Here is an 8,266-nt window from a genome sequence, read left to right on the forward strand (position 1 = left end):
GCTCTTGAGCCAGAGGCAATCTGGGATGGGTGACCTCACGGGAAGTCTTGGTTACCGGGTGCAAGCCCCAAAATTGGTGATTGACGCTATGTGATTTATTTCACTAGTTTCAATCCCACTTCTCCCCCCCTGGGAGCATCACGTGATGCAATGAGTGTTATGTTTAAGTGGACTATTCAAAAATCATGACAAATTAGTTAGTTACGATTACCTCTCATGGAAATGGTCATAGATGAATGACTTAGTTAACATAGTTGAATCCCAAAAAATGATATCTAAATTTTATTCAGCAAAATGGTCTGATGCAATGAGTGTTAAGTGTTATGTTTAAGTGGACTGCGCTAAGTGGACTATTCAAAAATCATGAGAAATTAGTCAATTACGACTACCTCTCATGGCAATTGTCATAGATGAATGAATTAGTTAATGTAGTTGAATCCCAAAAAATGATATCTAAATTTTATTCAACAAAATGGTCTGATGCAATGAATGCTAAGTCTACCTGGACTGCTAAGTGGACTATTCAAAAATCATGAGAAATTAGTTAGTTATGACCACCTCTCATGGAAATGGTCATAGATGAATGACTTAGTTAGCTTAGTTGAATCCCAAAAGTGATATCTAAATTTTATTTATCAGAATGGTCTATTACTTTTAATAAATTTAAAAAATTAGATTCCTCATCTTCACCCACCATTTTCTTAGGGATTTTTGATTATGCCAATTCTAATAAGTTCCTCCATGATAAATTCCTCACTATTATTTATAACGTTCATTTATAATTCTTTTGTTTTTCTAAAATTAAAGTTGACCTATAACCTTTTTATATATGGTTAATGTAAATGTGTGTATTAACAAGGAGCCACTGCCGTGGCAGTAGTCCCTGCCGGGGTCTGCAGGGACAACACAAATGGATTGATGTAATTGCACTCAATAGGAACTATATTGGTAGATGCTAACCCGCCCTAAGCTTAGTAGGTTGACGAGCGCATGAGCAGGGCGAAGTAGGTTTTCAGCGGAATGGAATAGCAAGACCAGATCTGGTTTCTTGGTGAATGTGTTAAGATATGGGTATTCATTAAAAAACAGTGTTACATTAAAAATGTAAAATTTTAAAGAAGATATATTCTCAAAAACAGTAAAACAGAAAATGTAGAAAGACATATTATGGTTATCATTAATCGAATGTTTTTTTATTCATTAAGTAAAATCTCAATATCACATATTCAAGCTATAGATAGAGTTGCTCCTGTTGTGCATCCCTTAAATAGCCCCAATAAATAGCCCAGCGCAGAAAGACCAAATCCACTTTGAGTATTGCCTCTCCACAAACATTTTATTTGTTCAAAAAATAAAACAATTAATATATGTAGAAATAAGTAATAATTGAAAAAAACTAAAACGGTAAATAAACATTTGAGGAGGCACGTTGATCTTGCATGCAAGCCACGTGCCTCTCCTCTCTCGAGCTCAAGTATCTCCGCCATCTGGACAACATGCTTTAAGCATGGCTCAACCGGGGATCCATTGACAATCCTGAAAATTTTCATTAATGTTCTGTAATTTCTAGAATTTGAAACAAAAATGAGAAACTTTTTATTATCTTGAAAACAATTATAAGAAATCTTTATTAATGTTTTGTAATTTCTGGAATTTGTTATTTGAAACAAAAATAGAAACTTTTTATTATCTGAAAACAATTATAAAAAATCTTTATTAATGTTTTGTAATTTCTAGAATTTGAAACAAAAATGAAAAACTTTTTATCATCCTAAAAACAATTATAAATTAAAAAATAGAAAGCTTTTTATTGTCCTGAAAACAATTATAAATTAAAAAATGGAAAGCTTTTTATTGTCCAGAAAACAATTAAAAATTAAAAAATGGAAAGCTTTTTATTGTCCTGAAAACAATTATAGATTTACACACTTTTGATTATGGAATTAATTTTCATTTTGAAGTGATTGCCCATTCTGAAAATCTTGACTTATGTTTTATAATATATAGAATATTTGAAAATTTGAATTATGGAATTGGAATTGTCATTAATTAAGGAATTATCATTTTAAAGTGATTACACATTTTCAAATATTTTGAAAATGACTTATGTCCTCTAGATTTCCGGAATTGGAATGGTCATTTTAATGTAATTACACATTTTGAAATATTTTGAAAATGACTTATGTCTTATAAATTTATGGAATTATCATTTTAAAGTGATTAGACATTTTGAAATATTTTGAAAATGATTTATGTTCTATATATTTCTAGAATACTCTAGACTTTGCAGATTCTAAAATATTCTGGAAATCTTCATTAATATTTTATAATTTCTAGAACTTTTAAAAATGAAAAAAAAAAAAATCTGAAAACAATTGTAAATTCAAGAATAAAAATATTTTTATTGTCTTTTATAAATTAAAGAAAAGAGGTTTGATTAAAAAAAAAAAAAAAAAAAAACACTCATTTTCATCATTAGTCTAAATAAATTTATAAATTGTATTTTTAAAACCATCACAATTAATCTAAATAAATTTATAAATTTATTCAATCAAAATAAATTTATAAATTGTATTTTCAAAATAAAATGAAATTACAAAAAACAATTTTAAAGCTTATCAATATTCTCCAAATTGCAATTATATTCCTCACATCAGATACACTACACTCTATCATATCATGATAGATAAACCCTTTCTACTCTTTCTTATATATATATATATTCACCTTTACACCTTATTATATCATTATTTTACAGCTTATTATATGATCATTTTAACAAAAAGAATACTGATATAAAAACAAATACTTACTTAACCATGATTATATAACTACACATCTACTCTATAAGATTAAATTAAATAACATTACACCTTATTATATTATCATTTTAACAAAAAGAATACTAATATAAAAACAAATATTTACTTTTAGATCCAGCCACAGAGCTATCAGTTACAGGTGTTCTAGTAGTTGATCCGGTGGACACAACTTGATTTTGATCCTGATCTTGATTGAGCTCTTCTCTATTAGCACTTCGGTAAATAATCCGGTAATGGATGAAAAAGTTTGACACTTGTTTCTTACCACAGACACGTTATCAACTGCATGAACCAAATTGGTCAAATGGGGCCCTTTCATCTGACTACGTGTGAACGCCCGATTTTCATCTCCCTGCTCATCAATAAACTCTGTTAATGTTCGTTGAATGTTGAATTGTCCCGAATTACATTCTTCCTAGAACAGAAGCCGCTGCTGTCCGTCCGTTAAAGAGAAGACCGAGAAGCGTCTGAGAGTGCGACCGTTATATTGACGGAAATACTGGCAACAAAGGCGAGTCCGTTGGCTGATTAGGTAGGTAAAAAACAAAACAAAACAAAACGTTTAATATGAAGAGAGAAAATATTTCCAGACTTTGAAGGGCTCCAACACATATAAGGGAGTCAAAATAAAACCATTGAATTTTTCGAAAGAATATTATCCAGAGTTGGAGGGCTCCCTCAAAAAGGTTCTGCATGCAATAAACAAGGCAACCTGGAACTTTCTTGTTGATTATAAGAGGAAAACATCAAAAATTGCCCCGAAAAATCTCTTGTACACTTCTTTAAATACTACAAAATTTCTCAAGTGTCGCACTATTAAAATGAATTAAGAACAGAAGTTGGCGTAGAGCGACTTGATGATACCATAAAAATGACATGGAAAACTCAACAGTATTGATGACAAACGAGCATTGGAAATCCAGTTTTCTCAATATCTATGAATAGCATCACGATTCTACTGTCCAAGTTATAATTAGAATCTTCTTGAAGATTAGTTTGAAAAATAAAGAGACTAGAGCCACGTCCAGAGGGAGTAAGACTGGTGCAAGCGAGGGTCGTATCCGGGTGGTTAGTTCAAACAGGGGAAACCAAGGTTTGAGAACGCAGATTACTCGCATTGGCGGACAGAGGAACAGGGCTATTTTTATGTGTAATTTTGTACTTTTGCTTTCAATTTTACAGATATTTTTGGATATTTCCATTAAATATTAAATAAAAAAGAAAGGAATGTCTTTAATAATTCAAGTCAAATGATTAATTGGATATTGGGTATTTTTATGTTTAAAATTTTGGAAATTATTTTGAACTTTTACCTTTATTTTCAAGGTTCCAGATCACTTTTAATAGACTCCGCCTCTCACAATTAAAGTCAAATTGTTAATTTAGTAGACCTGACAGATTGCGAAGAGAACGCTACCTTCTGCATAATCCGAATATGCTAAAATATAATATTTAAAAAATAAAACTATTGCATGGTACAACTATCTTAGAAGGTACGGCCACCATTCCCTACGAAATGAAAGGTTCCTAAAAAATCCTTCACTGAATATAAAACCCTACACAGATCTGGAAAGATTAGCTAACAACTGGCCCAAAAAAGGAGATTTCATTCTTACCACTAATTCGACCAAAACGATGATATTTTGTGACAGAGGAGCTAGATGCCAAGATGCAGAAGCCCCTTTACCAAGGTTCAACAATTACCATCAACAACGAACCCCACAACAATCACCCAAAACACTAGCCCTAATACAAGCTGTAAAACAACAAAAGATTAAAGGGGGCCACAAAAATAGGCATTTTTTTTTCTGAAATACAGTTAAGCCACGGACACATCCTTACCATCAGATAGTTCCCATCGTCGTGTTCCGGCGGCCCTAAACCCTAAAGGAACCAATGCAGCCATTTTAATAAACAAAGAAAGAAACCACGTGACTAAGACCAAGCCATCAGAAATTCAAGAAAAGGTTTTCAGCTTTGGCTAATGCCTCTGAAGACCTAATGCCTCCTGCAGCAAAATGAAAAAGGGGAAGGGAAAGACAGGTATGGCGACTACCATATAGTATTTGAGAAATCTGCAAAAGGGCGAGCACGCTGCCATATAGCATTTAGAATTGAAGAACAACGGAAGACAAGTGGCCAACTGAAGACAAGTGGCTACTGCCATGCAAAATTCGTGTTTATGCAAAGTTTGAATTTGAAGGTCTTATTGCGAGGTTGCATAACTTACTCCATCGAAAAAATCCTGTATCCAAAGTTTGAAAACCCTCATGCGCATTTATTGAATGGTTGCAAACATTATGGATTGGAAAAAAACTTTTAACCAAAGTTTGAATAAAGCTCATGCTGGGAAACTTTGGATAAAGCTATTACACCGGATAATTCATTGTGGATAATTTTTCAAATGAAAAGTTTGGGTAAAAAGATTACACCGGAATTTCATTTTAACATCGGGGCACGTGAAGCGTGCAATAAGACCTCCAATTCACAACTTTGGTTATAAATTTCTTACACCGATATTTGGAGAGATAAACTTTGGTTAAACTGTGATAGTGCACAAATTTTTTTGGTCAAAGGACCGGTTAATGTATGGTCAACAATCGATCGATCGCTATTAGTCCCAGGCAGGGACTAATAAGTCATTCTTTATATTGCAATAATTTTTTAACTATATTTATAAAAATTTCAGCGATATCCACCATATTATATTTTTAATGTGATTGTACTAATATTTTTTATAATAATTTATATTATTTAAATTAAATCCTAAAATCTCAAATAAATTTAAAATTCCAAAATCAATTTAAATCTTATAATTATTAAAATCATAATTCTCCATTTTACCGAAAAATATGACAGAATGTTAATCAAAGGGGAAGACGGCCTCTCTTAGAGATCCGTCTCATAACCCCCTATGCCACGCTGACGAACATTCTGAAGAATATGTGGTCTGAGGTCGGTGGGGATGCGATGTCGAGGCCAACCACGTAATGAGATTCCATCTTTCTCCTCGTTTTACTCAAGATTGAAAAGCAGCTCACTCGGTGCCAATTGAATATGGTGTTTGGGATGGTATAGTCATGTGGAATAACGTTTTCAACATTGTCAATTTTATCATTTAAATTTTTTTAACCAAAAAGCGTTATATAGAGAGCTTTATCAATACAAGCGAAATTGTAATTAAAAAATAGATTAGAATTTGTGTTTTTTTAACAAGTGTAATGAATTTTGAGATGATTGAGACATATAGAATGTGTTTAATATGTGATTTTTGATTTGAATAACTGTGATTTAAGTATATTTAATTCATCAAAATTAATTTAAGAACTTTTTTATTTAGAAAACACATATTACTATATTTTATATTAATAAAGTATTGTGTCTCCATTTGTTCTGAACTCGTGAATAAAAATAGATTATAATTTTAAAATAATTAAAATATATATTTATATATTTTTAATTAATAATTTATTTTATAAAATTATATATATTAATTTTATTATTTTAAAATAAATTTTGATCTTAAAACAAGCGTTTATAAAAAAAAATAAGTACGATGAAAAAAAAATTATATAGGAAGATTTTTACTTCGAATTTCTCTGCTTATTAATTTATAAATTTATTAAAAGAACCATTAAGGTAGGATTTTTACTTGGAATTTCTCATTTAGCCAAATTAAACTAGAATAAAATCATGTTACATGATTTCAAATAATTTAAAAACTCTAGTTTGATTAAAAAATAAAATTGATTTTTTTGGCTAATTTATGAAAATTTTTAAAAACAATAAAATCATGTTACATAATTTCAAATTGTCATATTGAAAACTTGTATTGATTAAAAAATTTAATAAAAACCATTTTACAAAATTTGTAAACAATTATTAATTTAATGAAAGATCAGAAAAAAAAAAAAATAACACCGTTGATGCAGCTGTTCATCGGAATCATAAAACCATGTATTTTTAAGTCGGTGCTGCTATAGATTCAAGCAGGCATCTGACGTGCTGCTTATTTGAAAAAATTCAGTGGCAGTGTCCCTTTTTGGGAGGGCAGCCCAAGTTGCTTAAGGGTAGAGAGCAGCTCCATTTGAAAGGCAATGAGCTCGGGCGGTGGTTTTAATCACCCGCGTAGCCATCATGGCCAGAACGAATTAGACAAAATCATGATGAATAATTCTTGTTCTGCTTGTGATTTCGTTATGCGTTAATGGCAGATGGATTTGGATTTGGGTAAACTCTACTAAATTTGCCCGAGCGAGATCAGATGATTTTACGCATCGTCAGCATTATTTTAGTGGAGAAGAACCAGAGAGGTACAAAGCAATGGAAGAAAGTACAAAACAATTCCAGGTTTCAACCTAGCATATTTATGACCGAAAAGCCTCTTGTTATCCTTTGACACAATTGAAATGGAAGAAGGTAAAAATCAATTTATAATTTTTGTTTTTGTAAGTTTGGTAGGAAATTTTGATTTTGGAGTTTACATGTCCATTATTCACTCTTTATAGGGAGATTAGGATAAGATTCGTATCCAAGATCTCTGATTCGTGAAACTTCATTCCACAACCATCACCACTTTAGCTACCCTACACTGACCACTAGCATATTTATGATCAAAAAGGTTCTTCAAAAACAATGTGAAAAGACCATTTTTAATTTCTGTAGACTTTTTTTAGAAAGGGTTTTTTGTTACACTTTTAATTGATGGGAATCAAGTCAAGTGGTTATTATTATAATATTTATAATTATAATGGGCGAATGCCAAAGATATTTATTATTTTAGAAAGTAATAATAATTATTATTATTTAAAGAGAATATATAAAGTTTTTTAGGAGAATAAGTGATCTTTAATCTGATAAGATATAACCCGTTCTAAGACTTGAAAGGGTCCATAGTACCAGGGTGCTAATTTAGCAAAACCCTTCCATTGTAAGGAACATTTCTGAGGATTTACTCTTAGATAAACATGATTCCCTAATTGAAATTCTTTGTATGTTCTCTTTTTATTTGCGTACATCTTCTGCCTATCTTGGGTAGCCCTTAGATTTTGTCGAACCTTCTTGACCGCCTCTTCCATCTCTGCTAGCATGTCAAGACCCAAGAATAGTTTATTCACTAAACTATATCAATCTATGCACACTTTGCATCTTCTCCCATACAACACCTCCAAGGGGCTCATACCCAATGATTCATGATGCCCATTATTATAAGTGAATTGGACTAAGTGGATATAGTCTTCTCACTTATGTGGTTTTTGCATTACAAACATATGTAGCATGTCCTCCAACACTTGATTTACTCATTCGGTTTGTCCATCCGTTTGAGGATGGTAAGTTGTACTAAATTTGATATGAGTACTCAATCTTGCAAAGAGGGTTTTTCAGAATGTGGATATAAATTTTACATCCCTATCAAAATTACCACCTTTGGTATTCCATGCAAA

The 8,266-nt window shown here is 31.3% G+C and overlaps 1 long non-coding RNA gene across 1 annotated transcript; it reads right to left on the reverse strand.

Annotated features, from left to right (window-relative positions):
• Window positions 1–4,441: 4,441 nt before the first annotated feature.
• LOC149161622 (uncharacterized) lies at window positions 4,442–4,854 on the reverse strand. Its single transcript, XR_016261534.1, has 2 exons — window positions 4,665–4,854; window positions 4,442–4,578 (listed from the first exon to the last, which is right to left on the reverse strand). It is a non-coding gene; the product is annotated as an uncharacterized LOC149161622 (long non-coding RNA).
• Window positions 4,855–8,266: the final 3,412 nt, after the last annotated feature.

The sequence above is a fragment of the Pinus tabuliformis genome, chromosome 5_2 (genome assembly GCF_031772625.1).
Source record: "Pinus tabuliformis cultivar Carrire ecotype Pingquan chromosome 5_2, CPIR1, whole genome shotgun sequence".
NCBI classification, from domain to species: domain Eukaryota; kingdom Viridiplantae; phylum Streptophyta; class Pinopsida; order Pinales; family Pinaceae; genus Pinus; species Pinus tabuliformis.